The sequence below is a fragment of the Schistocerca nitens genome, chromosome 4, assembly GCF_023898315.1.
Source record: "Schistocerca nitens isolate TAMUIC-IGC-003100 chromosome 4, iqSchNite1.1, whole genome shotgun sequence".
Lineage (NCBI taxonomy): Eukaryota > Metazoa > Arthropoda > Insecta > Orthoptera > Acrididae > Schistocerca > Schistocerca nitens.
Genome location: NC_064617.1, coordinates 348,871,610 through 348,893,588, shown reverse-complemented (window position 1 = coordinate 348,893,588; position 21,979 = coordinate 348,871,610).

The following is a 21,979-nucleotide window of genomic DNA, read 5'->3' as shown; positions in this document are numbered from 1 at the left end:
CGATAACACTAAAAGGACCACACCAGCTGCAAGTTTTAGCGTGAGACTTTTTCGCGTCTCTGTTACGTTGCAAACTTTAAAAACATTGCCCCACCACGAAAAGTCTAACGTTTCTCATTCGATAGACGAATTTTTGTAGGCGGAGCTTAAGGTTAACATTGAGACCATGATTGGTCAGATGAAAACACAGCCAGATAGTTTTTTTAAACCAACTTCGGTAAATTGTAGTAAGGAGAAGTTAGGAGAGAGTTGCTTCCGAGACGGCGAGGTGAGCGGAGCTGTGCTGCCCGCCGCCTCCTGACGAACAGTGAGAAGGCAATGAACGCATGCGATGCCACATAACAGCGCATAAAGCTTCACTCAGAACTGCAGAAGTCTCATCTGTTATACCCCCTTTTTTGCGTAATACTAGTGTCGTTCGTCAATTAAAGCTCATGGTGTTCACATTTGCCACTTGAAGTAAAAATCTGAAATGCGATGATTTTTCTGTTTTATAGTTATTGAGAAGCCACATCAGCCACTGTAATTTACGACAAGTTAGATAAGTAATTAAAGATAATTGAGGGTCGCTGTAGACCATTTTGATAGTTTTCTCTTTTGTGAAACTTAATTTAAACCTAGATTATAGATGTGATATGGCATCGGTCATCCTTCGATCCATTGTAGAACTTGGAAACCCATTCAGGGAATATTCGTTCACATTTTTGTTGAACGCAGTTGGTTTTTACCAACCTGTATTAAAACATTTCCTTTTATCAATAGTGCAATTTATAAACAATGTTTTGTGAGTAGGATAAAATTTCCAATGGTAAACTTAACTGCTTTTTCGATGTTATTTTACCAGCTAACTAAAAATAGGAAAGCCTTGAACCCCTTCCACTAAATTTAGTTAGTATTAAGATTCTTTTACAGGGAGTGCAGTGGAGCTGACGCTGAAATCATTAAGTATTTGGTTGTATCATCGGTAGTCTCACTGAACTCTTCTGAACTCTACATGTCATGTGTGCTCTGACGTCTCCTTACCAGCAACAGGTCCCAGGTTCAAACTAGTCAATTCCCTAAAAAACACACTCTGAGCGTCGTTGTGCGAAAGTGGTAGGGAGACACGATATAGAACAAACAGACACCACGCAGAATGTTAGAACTTCATTAAATTTTCCACAAAAAGCCCTGCTGTTTTTTATAGTGTAGAACTAATAGTTTTCGTGTACCGAGCGAGAGAACATGAAAACATCGCACGTGGTTTTTGAATACCAGATGTAATATAGTGGGGTTGCATGAAACGACATCCGTAGGGGCACCTGCTTAACGCTGTGTATGATTTCCTTACCCTCTCCTCGGAAGTTTTTTTTTATTTTTTATTATTTTTTTTTTATTGAGGTGGAGAAACATTCCCAGGTCTTGCTTAATACTTCGGGTATGTCTGTGAGTACAGTTAGTTAAGAAAAGTGTGAATCCCTCTGTACCATATGTTTTCAAAAGAGTTCCTCTATATTTGAAGTTGTTACTGACACGTGCATGGATATGTGTGTTGTTCGTAGCATAAGTTAGTTTAACTACTGTGTAAGTCTACGGACCGATGATCTCAGCACTTTGGTTCCTTAGGAATGCACACACATTTGAACAATTACTGACAAATGTGAAGAAATCGAAAAAGAAATGGTGATTGGAGGGGCTGAAGTACTACATATAAAAGTAAAAACAACCATCAGTGAAATGAAAAGCAAGGGCGTCAACATTAAGAGTACAATATGAATTTGCTGTGTCAACCAGAGAATACTGAGCCATGCGATAGCCTTTTTCCATACCAGTCTCTCTAGTATAACGTCTTTGGCCGCTTGTCTGGTAACTGTGGCTCAGGCGTCACACTAGAGGGCAGCGAAATAATGCTTCGCGGGAATAAAGGCTAGTGCATGAGCTACGGTAAGGTGCTCGGTTGAACGTTTGCTCCAGCGCAGTGTCTTGTGGGCGACACTTTACTGACGCCTCCGTGAAGCAGCCAAGCGACTGGCTTCGGCACTTGGGTCTCCCTGGAATATCGAAGCGGACGTGTTGACCGTTGAAGAGGCTGCCGCGCTGTTGGAAGTGGCTGTTTGCTTCCTGCTTGGGCTGCAGCTAGTCGCGGGTTGAAGCCTGAATCCGTGAACACGCTGCCTTCCCTGATCCATGAACAACGTGGAATCTATGGAATCTATGATAAGCATTTGCTTTACAGCCATCGGGTGACGGGGGAGGGGGGGAGTTGGGGGCGGGGGGGGGGGGGGGACTTTGGAAAGTCATTGTCTTCTGTCTTAAGGTTCCACCACCCTGGTAATTAAAACAGACTGTGCTGTAGTATTCTGTGGCCCCAACCTGTGTGGGCGTATTGTTTATACTCTGTTCTTGTAAAAACCAAGTGTATTACTTCTTGTTAAATTTATTCGGCCTCACATTTGGCGGAGGGTTGTCTCTTCAGTATACACTGCGGTGACAAGTGTTGCGATAGCGATATGCACAAATACAGATGGCGTTAGTATAGCGTACACAAAGTACAAAAGGGCAGTACATTGGCGGAACTGTCATTTGTACTCAGGTGATTCATGTGCAGAGGTTTCCGACGTGATTATAGCCGCACAAGGACTTTGAACGCGATATGGTAGTTGGAGCCAAACGCGAGGGACCAATAGTGCGAAATCCACAGTGTCAAGAGTGTGCAGAGAATACCTCTCACCATGGACAACGCGGTAGCCGATGGCCTTCACTTAGCGACCGAGGGCAGTGGCGTTCGCGTAGAGTTTTCAGTGCTAACACACAAGCAACACTAAGTGAAATAACCGTAGAAATCAATGTGTGGACGTACAAAGAACGTATTCGTTAGGACACTCCGGCGAAATGAGCTATGGCAGCAGACAAACGAAACGAGTGCGTCTGATAACAGCACGGCGTCGCCTGAAGCCTCTCTCCTGCGCTCGCGACTGCATCGGTTGGACTCTACACGACTTGAAAACCGTGGACTGGTCAGACCAGTCCCGATTTCCCAGTACGGCGCAGATTCCATGTCGCCGTGTACCCCAGTTGTCAACAAGGCCCTGTGCAACCTGGTCGTGGCTCCATAATAGTTTGGGCTGTGGTTAAATGTAATAGACACGGTCTTTTGGTTTAACTGAACTGATAATTGACTTGTCGGCTACTTGGAGACCAGTTCCAGATTCATGTTCCCAAACAAAGAAAATGAATGGCAATGTACCATGTCAACGGGCCACTATTGTTAGCGATTGATTTGAAAAACATTCCCAACAATTCGAGCCAATGATTTGGCCATCCAGATAGCCCGACGTGAATCCCATCAAACGTTTGTGGGACGTAATCAAGAGCTCAGTTCTCCTACATCATCCTGCACCGGCAACACTTCCTTTAATTATGGATGGCTGCAGAGACAGCATGGCTCGGTGTTTTTGCAGAGGCACTTTCAAAGACTTGTTGAGTCCATGCCACGCCGAGTTGCTGCACCACGTCGCCAACAGAAGGTTTGGCAAGAAATTAGCAGCTGCCCCATGACTTTCGTCACCCCAGTGTAGAAGCAGCAGCTGGAGATCGGCCACTGTAATCGTTTCTGTTTGTGTTTACACTGTTTATAAAATTGCCTGACGTTGGCTTTCGATTTGTTCTTCGTACCACTTCGGTGTTAACCAATATTTATATTTTGATTCTTGTGGACTCTTACGATGGCGGACGTTTAAATATTTCTCTTTGGTACATTAAATATTTGATTTGCTTTGTGTATTTAATGTTCTGGTTTCATTATACACTACTGGCCATTAAAATTGCTACACCACGACGACGACGTGCTACAGACGCGAAATTTAACCGACACGAAGAAGATGCTGTGATATGCAAATGATTAGCTTTTCAGAGCATTCACACAAGGTTGGCGCCGGTGGCGACACCTACAACGTGCTGACATGAAGTACGTATCCAACCGATTTCTCATACACAAACAGCAGTTGACCGGTGTTGCCTGGTGAAACGTTGTTGTGACGCCTCGTGTAAGGAGGAGAAATGCGTACCATCACGTTTCCGACTTTGATAAAGGTCGGATTGTAGCCTATCGCGATTTCGGTTTATCGTATTGCGACATTGCTGCTCGCGTTGGTCGAGATCCAATGACTGTTAGCAGAATATGGAATCGGTGGGTTCAGGAGGGGAATACGGAACGCTGTGCTGGATCCCAACGGCCTCGTATCACTAGTAATCGAGATGACAGGCATCTTATCAGCATGGCTGTAACGGATGGTGCTGCCACGTCTCGATCCCTGAGTCAACAGATGGGGACGTTTGCAAGACAACAACTATCTGCACGAACAGTTCGACGACGTTTGCAGCAGCATGGACAATCAGCTCGGAGACCATGGCTGCGGCTACCCTTGACGCTGCATCACAGACAGGAGCGCCTGCGATGGTGCACTCAACGACGAACCTGGGTGCACGAATGGCAAAACTTAATTTTTTCGGATGAATCCAGGTGGCTCCACCCTTCATTCGATCCCTGCGAAACCCTACATTTCAGCAGGATAATGCGCGACCGCATGTTGCAGGTCCTGTACGGGCCTTTCTGGATACAGGAAATGTTCGACTTCTGCCCTGGCCAGCACATTCTCCAGATCTCTCACCAATTTGAAACGTCTGGTCAATGGTGGATGAGCAACTGGCTCGTCACAATATGCCAGTCACTACTTTTGATGAACTGTGGTATCGTGTTGAAGCTACATGGGCAGCTGTACCTGTACACGTCATCCAAGCTCTGTTTGACTCAATGCCCAGGCGTATCAAGGCCGTTATTACGGCCAGAGGTGGTTGATCTGGGTACTGATTTCTCAGGATCTATGCTCCCAAATTACGTGAAAATGTAATCACATGTCAGTTCTAGTATAATATATTTGTCCAATGAATACCCGTTCATCATCTGAATTCCTTCTTGGTGTTACAATTTTAATGGCCAGTAGTGTATGTTCGTGTCAAAATGATATTAAAAAGCTTATAGACTTTCGGTGTGGTTCAGGCAGCCTCTTACTGTTTATGGTGCTTGATGCTGTTGAGAACTGAAAATATTAAAGGTTACTGTTCAAGAACTGCTTACTAAGTTTTGGTAACTAATTTGAAACGTAACTGGTCACCCGAGGCAGAGAGTTAATTTTTCATGTTCTTTGTTTTGATAGTTTCGTCCTACTGCTGACACAGCTAATTGGCAAATGCTATTTCTTAAATTTTGCTTTTCTTGGTTACCAACGAAGGCGAACTACTAATTATAACTGATTTAAAATTGTACTTAAACACATTGGCCTCCGTGAAAGCGCTTAGTAAATTAATGCGTTTCTCTATTCTCTTGAATTTTAAGGCGGATAATAGTTGCAATTATTTTTCATATTTTATTGCTTATGCCCTCATTGTTCTTAGGGTTTACCATATAGGAAAAGTTAATACGATGTAAATTGGTTTCCTAAAGTGTCCACCGGCACAAAAGAGCTAAAACTTATTGTTGTTTTTGATGTTTGGTCTTTTTATTGAATAAATTAATTGAAACTGTATTACTTTATTTGTTCCAACACCTTATCACTGACGAACCCAGCTCCCTAACGTTTCAGATACGGTACTCAGTCAAACACAGAGTGGGCTCCACACGGTAAGGCCAGCACCCAGAGAGGAGGAACACAGGTCAGACGTGTAGAGGGCGCACATATCGTGGACTACGTTATGCTTCCAACTTACATCACCGAAATAGTTCGCAGGCGGATATCCATCCGATAAACGGAGATATAATCTGACACACGGTTACATTCATCAGTCAATATCTGCAGTACTGACAGCACCTCTGGGCTGCATCCGGAATGTGTCAATAGTCGCCGCCAAGAACAGCCAAACTATTCTACAAGCTATCGTAATTATCGTTCGCTATATTCATGAATAAACCAGAGTTCATAACTAGATCAGTGCAAGTGAATTTTGAACCGCATTGCCACACATTCTCTTGATCCACGAGTTACATGATGTATAATTTCCATAAACAAATTATTTAAAGTTCTTGTTAATCTGTGGTGCCGTAATGTCGTCTTACATGTTGCCGAAACCATATTTGGCCCTCTGACGAGGAACTATACTTGCTCCGTACAAGCAAGTGACCTTATAAAAACAACTACTTTCGGTTGTAGCAGATTCTCATCTTGCATCATATTGATGTTTGATACGTTTGACACCAAGAGTATGTGGTGAATACAGCCGAGTTCCACTACTATCTCTAGAGTAGAGATAAGACAAGATGAGCAGACTGAAGACCTCTACGAGGGGAATTAAAGAAATGTAAGCCGATATGCAAGACATAGAGGATACAGTATTAGAGTCGGAGTTCGATAGGTTTGGAAGACTTGCCGTCAAAAAAGACATAAGGGATAGATAAGATTCCTTTTGAATTTCCAAAATCATTAACGACTCATACACAAAGTTTCTCACAGGAACAACAAACAGAAAAATGGGAAAGAAAATTTAGGACCTGTTAGACGGCGCTCAGTTTGGCTTTCGCGGAGGTAGTTTGGCTTTCGGAAAGGTAAAGGCACCAGGAAGGCAATTCTCACATTACAATTTATGAAGGATTTGTTAACGTGGAAAAAAGCTCGACAGTGAAGAATGGTATAACCTGTATGAAATTCTCAGAAAGCGGGAGTAAGCTATAGGGAAAGATGGGTGATACAAAATATGCACAAGAATCAAGAGCGTACAATGAGAATGGACAACCAGGAAGCAAGTGCTGTCATTGAAAAGGATGTAAGACAGGGACGCAGTCTTTCACCCCTATTGTTCATTCTGTGCAATGACGGAAATAAAAGAAAGATTCAAGAGTGGGATTTAAAGCTGGGGTGAAAGGATAACACTGATATGATTTGCTGTTCATATTATTAATCTCAGTGAAAACGAAAAATAATCACAGGATCTGTTTACTGAAATGAAAAGTCTAATTGGTACAGAATTTGGACTGAGAGTAAATCGAAAAAAGATGAAAATACCTAGAAATAGTAGAAATGAGCTTATCGCGAAACTTAAGATCAAATTTAGGTACCACGAAGTAGACGAAGTTAAGGAATTCTACCACCTTGGAAGCAAAATAACGCATGACGGGTGAAGCAAGGAGTGCATAAAAAGCAGGCTAACACAGAAGACGTCGGCCCTAATTTGAGGAAGAAATCTCCGATAATTTACGATTGAAGCACAGTGAATCATGGGCTGTGGGAAAAACAGAACAGAGGAATGTTGAGAATCAGGTGGATATATAAGATAAGATATAAAGAGGTGCTCCGCGATATCGGCAAGGAAATAAACATATGAAAAACACAAGTGATAGAGATAAGGTGATAGCACATGCGTTAAGACATCAGCGAATAACGTCCATGGTACTGGAGAGAGCTGCAGAGGCTACAAACTGTGAGGGAAGACAGAGCGTGGAATACATCCAATAAATAACAGAGAACGATGTGAGGAAGTGCTACTCTGATATGACCAGGTTAGCACAAAGGAAGAATTTGTTTCGGCCCTCATCAAACCAGTCATAAGACTGATGACACAAAAAGATGACAAATTGGTAGGTTTTAAAATGACACTTGAAGACCTGACGGAGGAAACACTTGTTTTTAACGGTGCAAGAAAACGGAAGAAATGATTTCAAGGGGTGTAATTCGCATTGTGATTAGCATTCTTTTATTCTTTTAAGTAATAAAATTGAAATTTGTTAAAGCATTGTTCCATTTAAGGTAGCGAACAAGAAGTGAATATCATCCTGAACATTACAGTGCTGCTGTCACAGACTGCAAATAAGAGAATTGCGGTTGGTTTTTTTTTTATGAAGGACATTTGAAACTAATGGTATTCGATAAAAAAAAGCACTTGCTGAGTTGTGATACGCAAAAAAAATCGTGTTTATGATATATTTACTCAAAATAACTAGCTGCAAAAGTCTTCAAAGTTCTTGTGCTCCTTCAAAAAAGCATTTTTTATGTCACAAGTTACTTTGCTTTATATCTATGATAAAAACGTTGCAAACCATTCACAAATATACACACAAAATAACACAATCAATCGCCTTTATTTCGAAAGGAGAAAAGTCATATTTTCTGCTCACCTCATCAGAGCCCAACGATGAGAAGAGAGAGTATACAGCCGGCCGCTGGTGGCCGAGCGGTTCTAGGCGCTTCAGTCTGGAACCGCGCGACCGCTACGGTCACAGGTTCGAATCCTGCCTCGGGCATGGATGCGTGTGATGTCCTTAGGTTAGTTAGGTTTAAGTAGTTCTAAGTTCTAGGGGATTGATGACCTGAGATGTTAAGTCCCATAGTGCTCAGAGCCATTTGAACGAAGAGAGTATACGAAATTTGTATTTCACTGTCAATGTCACAACTAACATACCCTGAATACTCTACAAAAATACCCATACAGGGCAGTGGTGTGAGGTCGAGAATTTTGCAGAGTTGTGAGTAGCATCTTAGGTCCCACTTCCAGTTATTTTTACCCGGCACATCTGCTTAGGCGTCAGGGGCTATTCGTAGACTATAGTGACACTTTGGAGGTGATTGTATGTGCGGTACAACTTCACAAAATTTTAACAGACACACACACGAAACTTCTGTGGGAATTGTTGAAGGACTGGCAACCTTGTTCTCGCAAAATCTTATTGTTAAATCTAGAGAACCGATGTTTGACATAGGCCGTCTACAATCCTGCTGCCCTCATCTTATACCTAGAGTATGAATCACGCATACAGCACGCAATGAAACATACGGCTCCTCCTACTCCATGAGTGAATGGGACAGAGAATGACCGATACAGAAACAAAATACCCAATGTCATAAAGTGTTCAGAGTCTTGCGACGTATATAAGCAGATAAAAACGTGAGAGATATCTGGTGCTTCAGCCAAAATCAAAGAATTTGAACGTTGTGCAGGAAGAGATGGAAACTTCTTTGCTACCACAAGGAGTCCCTCGCTGACGGCGGCGCCACACCGCCTCTGGTGGACACAACCTCTGGAAGACGCCGCCTCCTGCCGCGCCAACCAGTGACCTCTACTGATCCTTTTCCTGACCAAATTATGAAAAACAGTACCAAAGGATTTAATATTTGGGAAAGATATTACAAAACATCTAAAAACAGGGGAGTGCGCTGTTACAGGGCGATTCTTTGGCAATGTTACAAACTTTCAGGGTCGATGGACAAGAGTAAATGGATCAATCTGAGATAAAGGACCCTGGTCTGGAAACGATAAAATCGAAAAGTTATAAGCGAAAATCGTTCTGATACCTCTGACGGTGGAATACATGTACCAGTGCTGTTGCTGCTAAGATTGTAGGGTAGGCAATTTTCACAAGAACAAAGTATCTAGTAAACATTGGCTCTCAACTGCGTACATTAAGAACTACGAGCACTTGTTCATTTTCGGTACTGTGAATCACATTTCCACTGCAAGCACTCTGGTTCAAATGGTTCAAATGGTTCTGAGCACTATGGGACTCAACTGCTGTGGTCATAAGTCCCCTAGAACTTAGAACTACTTAAACCTAACGAACTTAAGGACATCACACACACCCATGCCCGAGGGAGGATTCGAACCTGCGACCGTAGCAGTCCCGCGGTTCCGGACTGCAGCGCCAGAACAGCACGGCCACCGCGGCCGGCCAAGCACTCTGGTTTCCATATTTTTGGAGAAGATAGTATGGTCCAATACACAAAAAATCTCCAGTAGATCTGGGCTCTAAAATGCTCACCTTAAAATCTTTGGGCACTTGCTCAGTAAAAGAGGTGTGCTTCATAGTAGCGAAGATGAGTAACTGCCCATAGTTTTTAAGTTATGCATTTTATATCTCATGTTTAATAGATATATTCCTCTTGTTTTGCACCATACTGCTACCTCGGAAAGTTGGCTATCCTACGACCTTAGCAACAACAGTAGCGGTACATGTATTCCACGGTCAGAGGTATCAGAAAGATCTTCGCACATAAATTTCGACCCGGTCGTTTCCGTACAAGTGCCTCTTACCTCATATTGCTACATTAACTTTTGTAACATCTTTACGAAATCACTCTGCATTTTTAAATTCTTGTACAAAAATTAGTGGGACTTCTGGTTCCCGTCGTATTTGATTGGTTTATTTCTTATTAATATCATTTTACATCATCTGAAATAATACGAAACCAGATTATAAACATCAAAACACTCACACTAAAGTGGGCAGTACTATAGTCTGTCGTTTGATGTCCCTGTGGTCAGAGATTTGAACTACCACAATCAAAGAGTGTCCTGTGCTATAAGTGAAGAACAAAGCGCGTCGAAAGGCCGCAAGTGCATGATTTCAGCTCCTTGTTGTTTGTTTTCTGACTGTAGTAAGCGGATGAGACTTTCAAGTCCAGTCGGTCAGGAGAGTGTTAAACAGTATTTCAAACTGCAGCTGTTAGAGCGTGCCGGTCAAACATCCTCGAACTTCGTCTCTTATCTATCTACAACAGGGCGACCACGACGTGGCGCTGTAACGCAAAAGAAAATACTTTCTGGTTCTGTGCCCCACGAGCCTATTTCATCGCAAGTTTCAGATTTCTAGTGAAGAACAAAATGAACTTTTTAAGAACCCGTGCAAAAAACCTGACACTTACGCTAAAAGTAGTATGTGTATCGGACATGGACTGACTGTTAAGAAAATTAATTTGCTTTATCTAGATTACCGTTTACTCATATTCTCTTTTCGCACAATGAAATGCCAGTAGAAATTAAATGTGTTACTATTTTACCCAAACCTTTCACTTCCTATAATTCGTAAAATGAAGTATCGTAAACAACATAGATGCCGCTTGAGTAAACTGTAAATTTTGCACCTACTTCCCAGTCTACAACCATTAACGTTGCATCTCAGTGTCGTAGAGATACGAGGGTGGTTTGATAAGTCGAGTAGAAAGCAAGAAAAAATGTTTGCTTCGTAAGCAACCCATTCTACATAGCCTCCTTTGAGTGTATCACTTGGTCCATCCTTCAACTATTCCATCCCATTGGAAAAAGAGGTCTTGTCAAACTCTGCAAAATACTCTCTGACTGCAACTATCGCTTCCTCGTTTAATGAAAATTTCTTCCCAGCTAAGCCAAAGTTTTAAGTTATGAAATACGTCTGGTGAATAGGGTGGATCAGGTACCAATTTAAAGACCCATTCATGCACTTTCGCCACTGTTATCGCTGATGTACGGAATGGTGAATTATCCTGGTCAAAGACCACTACTTTGAGTGCCAACCCTGGTAATTTTCAGCCAACGCAAGTTTCAAACGATCCAACAATTGAGCTTAATAGGGTCCATTTATTGTTTTTTCCTTTTCCCAAGTAATCTATGAGGATCATTTCTTGGGAATCCCAAAAAACAGTGGCCATCATCATCTTCTTGTATGCAATTTCACCAGTCCTTGTCCATTGTTTTGACCGCCATTTTGATTCTGATGTGTAATGATGGATCTAGTTTCCATCAACAGTCACAAATCGGTGCAAAAAGTCGTGTGGATTGCGATTAAATAACGCCAGAAATTGTATTGAAAGGTTGTGCCGGATGTACTTTTGCTCAACTGCAACCAATCGTGGCACCCGCCTCGCTGCCAGTTTCTTCACAGCCTAGTCCCCGTGCAAGATATGATGCACTCGCTCAAATTAGATGCCTACAGTCTCAAAAATCTCATGAACTTTTATTCGGCGGTCTTGCATGACCGTACCATGGAGTCTGTTAATGGTTTACATTGTGGTGATCTCAAACTGGGCGGTCGAGCGCGCTTCATCTTCGGTGCTTGTCCGACCACGGTTAAATTCATTAGTACAAAAGTAAATGATTTTCAATGATGGTGTAGAGTCCGCGGGAATTTTGTTCAGTTCTGTTTTGATTTGTGTGGGAGTCAAACCCTTCAAATTAAAATATTTAACAACACTTCGAAACTCTGTTTTCTCCATTTTCAATCGTGGTCGAAAAACTGACCTATTCAGACGGCTGTCGATGATGTACTGCATGCTGTGCCTTGCTGAAATTCTTTATACGATCCTTGGAACAATCAAGCTTACCAGCCATGAAGGCACAACAAAAATGTTGCATTCTTTTATGGAAACTAAGCAGACTTATCAAACCTTAGTGCACGTATAGCAAATGCTAGAATGTATTTCTGTCAAGAGAACGTTACTTACCGAGTTATCAGCAGAGATTCACGAACCATTGGGTACACATGTGATCTCTTTTGACAAACGAGGTATGTGTCGAAGTGACAGATAGTGGATTTCGGAAATAGTGTTGCTTGTCAATTCGTGAAGGACATATGTAGTAAAGAGGCGATGCACACAAAATATTTAGGGAAGAGAGCATTTTCTGTTACACCATCTGCAGGAACAAATCCACAAGACAGATTCTGAAATTTGTAACTTACGTGAAGGAAGGAATTGTTCTGGCTATGGTAGTGTCTTCCAATGTGGTGTCACAATCTAAGCGATAACCTGGAGCTCGGTAGCCCCGCCGCAGTAGGAGTTTGCGTGTGTGACGGCTTCTAGGATCAACAAAGATTTGATGTTCAATATTTCATATAACAACTGTTCGAATTAAATTGTTGTCATAATCCACGCATTAAGAGGTGCAATCGTATGTTACACGTTTATCGCCATAAGGCAAGTGTTATAGTCAGCGGTGTAGCCGGCCGCGGTGGCTGAGCGGTTCTAGGCGCTTCAGTCCGGAACCGCGCGACTGCTACGGTCGCAAGTTCGAATCCTGCCAGGGGCATGGATGTTTGTGATGTCCTTAGGTTAGTTAGGTTTACGTAGTTCTAAGTTCTAGGGGACTGATGACCTCAGATGTTAAGTCCCATAGTGCTCAGAGCCATTTTTTTCAGCGGTGTAACTGACTGCGCACTTCTTACCTACATAATATTCACCAAGCATTTGAGCATGGGAACACTTAGCGATGTCCAACCCATTTAATATATTTTCAAACGTTCTCTAAACTTTATCGCACTTAAACGTTCAACGTCAAACATTAACACTTTAACTTCTTTGTAAAGTAATCTGAAGTCCGAATCTGTTTCATACATGTGAGTTCGATTCTTTAAGAAAAATCGACGGTTTACTGGCCTTGTACTATTCTGCTATTTCCTGTTTCAGTGTTACAGTGAATGCCGTAACTTTTGTAGCCGTAAATAGAAACTTTATGCCTACGTACAACATTGCGGACGATGCAGACGAGAGGAATGTGGCAGGCACGCTACAATTCAGTCCTGGCCAGCTTCCAGGAAGTACAGAGACATGTGTCCACTGAAGCATCGTCGCCAGTTGTCCATATTGTTTTATTCTATTTGCAAATTTGCCTTTCGCTTGCCTCATTTCTCTCCTAACAGAAAAACATCACGCGAGAACACTGAGATAGTCCCAAGTTTACAAGAATTGATCCATATTTTTCACTTTTGTTACAATCCCTGTGTTGTAAATCACTCATTTGTCCTCACAATAATTCGCTTGTCTCCGCTGGTTATGACATTCTCTGTGTTCTCTCCGCATGCGAAAGATGCTGTCAACCAAATTCTTCGTAACACGTTCTGCGTTCTAAACATATTTGAAGTCTACTGCTCATATATCTAGGTTCAATAAGTCTCACCGATTGTGTACGTATCCATTTCCGATATCAATTGAGTAGAGATACTCTGTGTAGTCTAGGCGAATGTCGGCCGAAGTGGCCGTGCGGTTAAAGGCGCTGCAGTCTGGAACCGCGAGACCGCTACGGTCGCAGGTTCGAATCCTGCCTCGGGCATGGATGTTTGTGATGTCCTTAGGTTAGTTAGGTTTAACTAGTTCTAAGTTCTAGGGGACTAATGACCTCAGCAGTTGAGTCCCATAGTGCTCAGAGCCATTTGAACCATTTTGAAGTCTAGGCGAATAAAATATGTCGTATGGGTCATACTCCGTATGTGAGGCCTCAAAACAATACATGTAGCGTCTATGTGCACCATTAAACTTAAACTTGCTTTATGCAAATCATTTTTGGCCACTGTTTATACCCACTAATTGTTACATAGCTGTGGTCAGTTATGTCTGTCTGACCAGACGGTCATGCAATCTGTCCACTTTTGTTGCACTTCTAAAAAAAAAAAAAAAAAAATGGAGCTGTCGAAAGCAGGAAGATGGAAGGATGTCGATAATGTGGAAGCAGACACCCCGCCTCAGGCGATGGAAACATTCTGCATTGAAACACGAGATGCAGAGTACAGCACCACGTTTGTTTCAAAGTTAGAGGTACTCAGACTGTCTAGAAACAAAAACAAACTATGTGAATTTTATAGCTAGTTTTGAAGAAGTCACATTTCCTCTACTTCTCTAAATAAACATTTTGTTTCGAAAATGAAATTATTACTGGAATGGTGGGATGATAAGTGCAGTAATGCATTGGTGGAACGGGAAAACGTTCTGAACCTATGAAGAAGACAAACATCGGAAAGAAAACTTCATGAATTTAAATATATTGCAGGCGTAAACTAAGAAACAAGAAAAAGAAGGAATCAGTAAGAATAAACGTTTGTAACAAGTTACGCAAAGGAACACCTAGCTCAATCATTAGACAAAGAATTAATCGAATGTGTAGAGCCTTGAACAGTGATAGAAGGCCTACATCACGACTTCCTAACAGGGCGTGCTGTTCGGGAGAGGCAGTGCCCGCAAAAGACACTTAACAATGAAAAGAGGGAGTACATACGCGTACCAGCAGCAGATATTTTAAAAGTTCTTAAATTAGTGATCTGAGGTAAGTGGAGCACGGACGGTCAAGAAGTATCCAAATATAAAGGCAGAGATTGTGCCAACGTTAAGCTGGTCCTGGTTCCTAGTTTCCGACATAAGAATCGCCAGTGCTTCGTAAGATTCAAGAATAACACACCTAACGCTCTACCTTGACTCATAAAGAAAACGGTGTGATGTGCTCTGATAAATTATCCGCATGCTTTTTAAAGTCTAAGATCGGTTACAGACTCTCGACTTAAAACTATTATATCACTTCGGATTAAAACTCATCTGTAAAATATAAACTAAAACTTGATAACGGCCGCCCCAACACTACCAATAGGACGAACGCTACCCTTCCGTAATGTGGTTGGGAAGAACTGCAACATCCTCCTACAGCCGGGATCCTTACCAAGGGATTTTCACAACTTTGGTGACACGAAGAAAGACATGCGTAGACGTGGGTTTCTGTCAGACGAGGAACAGCAACAATGGCTGCGGTTGTGGATCCGTCAGCGGCCAACCGCCTTTTGCGAACAAGGAATTGATCGTCGCATCTCCCAGTGGGATAAATGTCTTAATGCGTATGGTGATTACGTTTGAATGGAACTGTTCCATGGTCCCATTGTGGTGGGTATTCGGTTTTCATTTGACTGTCCCTTAAAACATGGGTGGTTCAAGACTTCACCGGCAAACTTTGAAGAGAGATAGGTTACATAAAGAGAATCATCTTTTTTTAGGAACATATATTACTGAATGCTTATTTAAGGTAATAATAACTACAATTGCACAAAATTTACCGTTTATTATTGTTAGGTATGACTTGATAGTGATCTACGTGAATGGTTCAAACAAACCGCACTGTGCCTCAATATATGCCGCACCCTGATGACCTTGCTGTTTAGCGCTCTTAGCCACATCACGATGGAGGTGCACACCTTTGAATCAGTGCCCGCCAAAATCTCTGGAGTACCTCAGGATTCTGTCAGATTTTGGTGGGATGCATCATTGATTACGGCTATCAGACCAGCTCTAGTGCCAACTGGAGTGACATAAACCATATTTGTGACATGTCACGAAAGAAAGTAATAAAGTGGTGTCAAGTCTGGCGAATCCGCTGGCCGCGCAGCATGTCCACCTCGTCCTATCCAACGTTCCCCAGAATCGACAGTTAGCCGTGATCGCGCATCAACACTGACGTCTGCAGGGGAGCCGGCCGAAGTGGCCGTGCGGTTAAAGGCGCTGCAGTCTGGAACCGCAAGACCGCTACGGTCGCAGGTTCGAATCCTGCCTCGGGCAAGGATGTGTGTGATGTCCTTAGGTTAGTTAGGTTTAAGTAGTTCTAAGTTCTAGGAGACTGATGACCTCAGCAGTTGAGTCCCATAGTGCTCAGAGCCATTTGAACCATCTGCAGGGGACACGTTCGAAAGAACAGACACAACACATTCATATAATTTGGTAGGCCTAGCTGGGTAATGAATCCACCTTCTTCAGTGCGAATGCAGAAATACGTCCGACCTCCTGGGGGAATCTCGGAAGAGTGAAAATGGAGGAAATTAACAGGGGCTGCTGATACGTGGCGCTCGATGGGAGTGTGGATCGGCAGTCAGGCGAGCCGAGATAGTCCGTGCAGTTCCGATAACACTGTGACCTGGATGGTGCAGTGGTTACCGCACCAGCCTCGTAAACAGGTGATCCCGGGTTCGAACTCCGGTCCGGTACACATCTTCAAATCTTCACCGATTTCGCGTAATGTCCCAATGCAGCTGACAGCAGTGATCCGTTCCCTTTCCTTTCCTTTCCTTTCTTCCCCTCTCCACCTTCAATTTACATGTAATGTATAACAGCTGCGGATTCTGCGTGGTGTCTGTTCTTTCGGAAAGAACAGACACTACACATTCACATAATCAGAGATGAATGACGCCGTCTCCAGCATTAAGATTGTCTTAGCAGAGTTAGAATCTATACCCTTCTTTTTCGAAGTTAGCGAACCATTTCCCTCGCAAGGTAATAGAATTAGAGCCTGAGTTAATCATTAACAAGGCTAAGGATTTGTGGAGCGTCAGACCGTCCGACTCTGTGTATAAATTACTGTCTGAACAGCTTTGTGATTTACTGGTACGAACCCAGACAAAGCTAGGTCGGATGAGGAAAATTGCCCAAAATGAATGAACCACACTTTAACAGAGAGAAGAGCTAATTCCTTTAGGGTCCCTTTCTACAGCTATGGCTGATCTGTTTGTGAAGTTACCTAACCCTTTTTGAATTCCAGCATCGACAGGAACTATTTTGGGTAAGTACTGCAATTTCCAGCAGTTTCTGAGCTCCATAGTGGGCCGGCGGTTGCAGCAAGCTCTGTGTGAATACTCGTGGCGGAAACTTTTAATGATTTCTGGGAGCTGATTCGTCGAAATGATTTAGGTGCTCGTGATGGATACGACCTAATCGATATGGGCCTATTTTGGGATACAACGATATGAAGAGTCGTTAGAAAAGTATATTAAGGAGCCAAAGATAGCGCTAGAAGTTTTTATTTATATTACTGTGAAGGGAAAATGGCTTAAAATATCCTTCAAGCAATGCGTCCTTTTTTTACGCTCATCGACGAAGCTTCCGTCGGGTCGGTGATATGCATACAAGCTATAGGGCATGTTGAACAAAAACAGGAGGAGGGTTTGGTCCTAAATGGCAGAAAGATGAAGGTAGTAATCCAAGCCTGCGGCCGGGTTCGTTAACAATAAAATGTTTTAGCAAGGTAGTGGACAAATCAAGAAAGCTTAAATGATAGCTGACGGTATATTAAGGGAGAATCACGAAGGAGACCACTTTGCAGAAGTACCATTGCAGTTCCTAGTGTACTGTAAATCAGGAACCCATCCGTGGGCTTCTCGATAATGGGAGTTCTGTTTCTTTGATCAGTGAAGATTGGGTTTCTACTTGTCGTGAGCAGGGTAAACACACGGGATTGTCTGAAGTCTTGTAAGCTGGTCATTTACGCAGAGCTATGGATTTTGGAAATCACTAAAGATCCGAATCGGTGATTTTACGTAGAGATTCCCAATTAACGTGGCACGAGATCTGTTAGCCGGCCGCGGTGGTCTAGCGGTTCTGGCGCTGCAGTCCGGAACCGCGGGACTGCTACGGTCGCAGGTTCGAATCCTGCCTCGGGCATGGGTGTGTGTGATGTCCTTAGGTTAGTTAGGTTTAAGTAGTTCTAAGTTCTAGGGGACTTATGACCTAAGATGTTGAGTCCCATAGTGCTCAGAGCCATTTGAACGAGATCTGTCTGAATCAGTCATTATAGGTTCTGAGTTTATTCAAAAGATTGTGTTAATTCCTCCGTGGAGTCAAAGAAAATTTTATTTTGAGTGTTACCTCCTGGAAGTCTGAGTTTTGTAAGCTTGCGACGAATGGAAGGCCAGGGCTTCAAAACCAAATTACTAATTCAATCGAAATCGATGTTCCTACTTATGATCTCGAACATAAGTAGGAAATAGATTGTGGATCTAAGTGAAGAAATTAAAGATGTGCATACTGACAGATAAGGTAAGGCTAAAGGAGTAGAGTATAAAACTGAAGTAATGGCCAACATTCCTGTGAGGCATCACCCATACAGATTGTCTCCCTCTAGGATGAGACAGTTAAAGGTGACTACAGACGAGACGTCACGCGAGGGAATTACTATGCCATGCAAATCCCCCTTCTCCTCCCCTATATTTGTGGTGCCTAAGCCACAAGGTTTGCCAACGGCCTTGCCGCACTGGTAACACCGGTTCCCGTCAGATCACCGTGGTTAAGCGCTGTAGGGCTGGACTAGCACTTGGATGTGTGATCATCCTATCTGCCGACCGCTGTTGGAAAGCGGGGTGCACTCAGCCCTTGTGAGACAAACTGAGGAGCTGCTTGTTCGAGACGTAGCGGCTCCGGTCTCGTAAACTGACCTACGGCCGGGAGAGTGGTGTGCTGACCACATGCCCCTCCATATCAGCATCCAGTGAGCCTGTGGGCTGGGGTGACACAGCGGCCGGTCGGTACCGTTGGGCCTTCCAACGCCTTTCGGACGGTTTAGTAGTTTAGTTAAGCCCCAAGGATGGGTGAGAGCGGTTGTTGATAGTCGGATCCTGAATAAGAAAGTAATACTTCAATCTGTACTTCTTCCTGATTTGTATTCGTGCTGCTCATGGTCCAAAGCACATAGGTGTTCACTATCTTTGACCTCAGCCTAAACTGTTACTAAATTTCTCTAGCAGAGCGGTCTTCGCAAGTTGCGACCTTTGCAATAGAATAGTCACTGTAGGAATATAATAGAGGCCCATGCGTGTTGTCTGGAAGACTAGCCGTGCTGTCCAGTATATTGGAGAGAATTTTTTCTGAACTTAAATTTGAGTGTCTCTCTTCAGAACATTCAGCAACACATAGGCCACGTTAAAGATGTGCTTCAGAGCTTGTGCGGGGCAGAGTTGTAACGTCCCCTTAGAAAAATTAATGAATTACTGTGCTGATAAACCTCTACATTATTTGATTTTCAAACAGCTGAGCAGAACTGAACGTACTCAGACATTTCGCATTTTACTTATTCTGATCAACACTAAACTGACACACAATATTTTTAGTGCAACGCAATCTGACTTTCAAAAATCCCTACAAAAGAATGGCCCTGACTAACAATAACCTATACCTTTCATGAATTCTTACCTCACAAAAATCTTCGTTACTCGAACTACTGCAATACAGCGAGCGCCACTACTGCCACCTAAATAAAAGATTCTAACTACTGAAGGCACTAACTACAGATAGGCATAGTTAGCAAATGAAAGATTTTGATAGAAAACAAACAATGTATTTACCTTAACAGTGTTCAAAAGTCATAATATATATAGCAGTTCGTGACATCCTGTCTTACAAATTTACTGTCTCTGATGGACACACGTCCAGATCATCCGCTCTCAAAACTCCGCCATTTCTCTCCCCACATCCACCACTGCTGCCGGCTCTCCTCCAACTGCGCCTTGCAACTGCGCAACGCTACGCGCTGTTAACAGCGAAGTGCCCAACACTACAATAGCAAATTCCAACAATGCCACCTAGCCACAGACTGCACACAGCACAGCCAGTGATTTTCATACAGAGCGCTACGTGGCGGTGGCGTTACCATTATAAGAACCTAAACAGCCTACTTACAGAGTTTACAGTCAAATCTTCAAAACTTGAATTTGCTCAGCCTGAAATTTCGTTCTAAGATCATATTGTCTCTGATCAAAGTATTAGAATTGATCAGAGCCGAACGAAGGCCTTTTTCTCTTGCCCCATAACCAAAAATATAATACAGATGGCTCGTTTCATTGGGATGATAGACTACTTCCACAAATTTATTCCTAATTTTGCCCAACTAGCAGCATCTTTAAATGGTCTTCGGAAGAAAGGAAGGAAATTCGAGTGGGGTACATCCCAACACGCATCCTTAGAGGCTTTAAAGAAAATCCCAGAGATTGCATCTGTATTGGTCTTGACTGACTTCACAAAGTATTTATTGTTCAAACTGACGCCATGTTAAGAGTCACGGCCGTCCTATTTCAGGAACGGGAGGTCGGAAGACAGCGTACTAAGTATGACTCACGCGATCTGTCACCACTGGAAGCTAAATACTCCGTATACGATCTGGCAGCTTGTTCGCCCTCTAGAAGTTTCAACTATATCTAGAACATCAACTGTTTCTCTTAGAAACCGACAGCTAGGCACTGAGTTGGGTTTCGACAAAACCAAGGCGTACAGGCTAATTTCTAGGTGGGCACGACGTATTTCTCTATTCCAGTTAAGTCATATTTATGACATTGAAAACGTCGTGGCCGATGGCTTTAATCGTTCGTTGAACCAGCAGAGCACGTGATTTTCCACTTCTCTTTAAAGATACTGTACCACAGCAGGATGTAAACCATAAGTTAAGTTTTATTGAGGAAAGGATCAGGAAGTGGGAAGCGGTTAAGGCTCATTGTTTGAAGGGAAACGTATTGTGTCGTGCGGAATGCGGGAACCGAGGTGATAATGTCGTACTACCGGCTCATTTAGTTTCTGTAATCTTTGAGAGTGAATCGAAGGAAGACGAAAGTTAATGAGAAGTAGCAGAACCGAGAACAGCGACAAACTTAACATCAAGTTGATGGTTACGAAGTAAAAGAAGTTAAGGAACTCTACTACCTAGGCAACAAAATAACCAATGACGGACGGAGTAAGGAGGATATCAAAAGCAGACTAGCACTGGCAAAAAGGGCATTCCTGGTCAAGAGACGTCTACTAGTATCAAACATAGGTCTAAATTTAGGGGAAGAAAATTCTTAGGGTTAACGTTTCGAGCACAGCATTGTATGGTAGAAAAAATGGGCAGGGGGAAAAATGGAACGGGAGAGAATCAAACCGCTTGAGATGTGGTGCTACAGACGAGTATTGAAAATCAGGTGGACTATTAAAGTAATAAATGAGGTTCCTACAGAATCGTAGGGGAAAGGAATATGTGCAAAACACTGACAAGAAGAAGGGACAGGCTGATAAGATATCTTTTAAGACATCAGGGAATGACTTCCATGGTACTAGAGGGAGCTGAAGACGGTAAAAACTGGAGAGGAAGACAGAGACTGGAATACGTCCAGCAGATAATTAAGGACTTAGGTTGCAAGTTCTACTCTGAGACAAAGAGATTGGCACAGGAGAGGAATTCCTTTCCCACGCACTAGATAGGGTAACTGGTACTTTGTTTGCTGAGATGCGTTTACATGCTTTATCTGGTTGATCCCTGTTCGGAATGCTACCTTCAAGTGTCAGTCAAGTGTTTTAAAGGTATCTCTGGCACGTTTGGACCTTGCCGCGCTCTAACTTCCGATACCTGCTAGCCTTATGTTTCCCTTTAAACGTAACTCCGCTTGCCAATTCATGATTGATAAGCGATCTAGTCTGGATAAGATGGACACTGCACTTGATCTGTGCTACTTGGAAGTTCGACCGAGATAACCTAAAAATGGTTCAAATGGCTCTGAGCACTATGGGACTTAACATCTGAGGTCATCAGTCCCCTAGAGCTTAGAACTACTTAAACCTAACCAACCTAAAGACATTACACACATCCATGCCCGAGGCAGGATTCTAACCTGCGACCGTAGCGGTCGCGTGGCTCCGGACTGAAGCGCCTAGAACCGCGCGGCCAC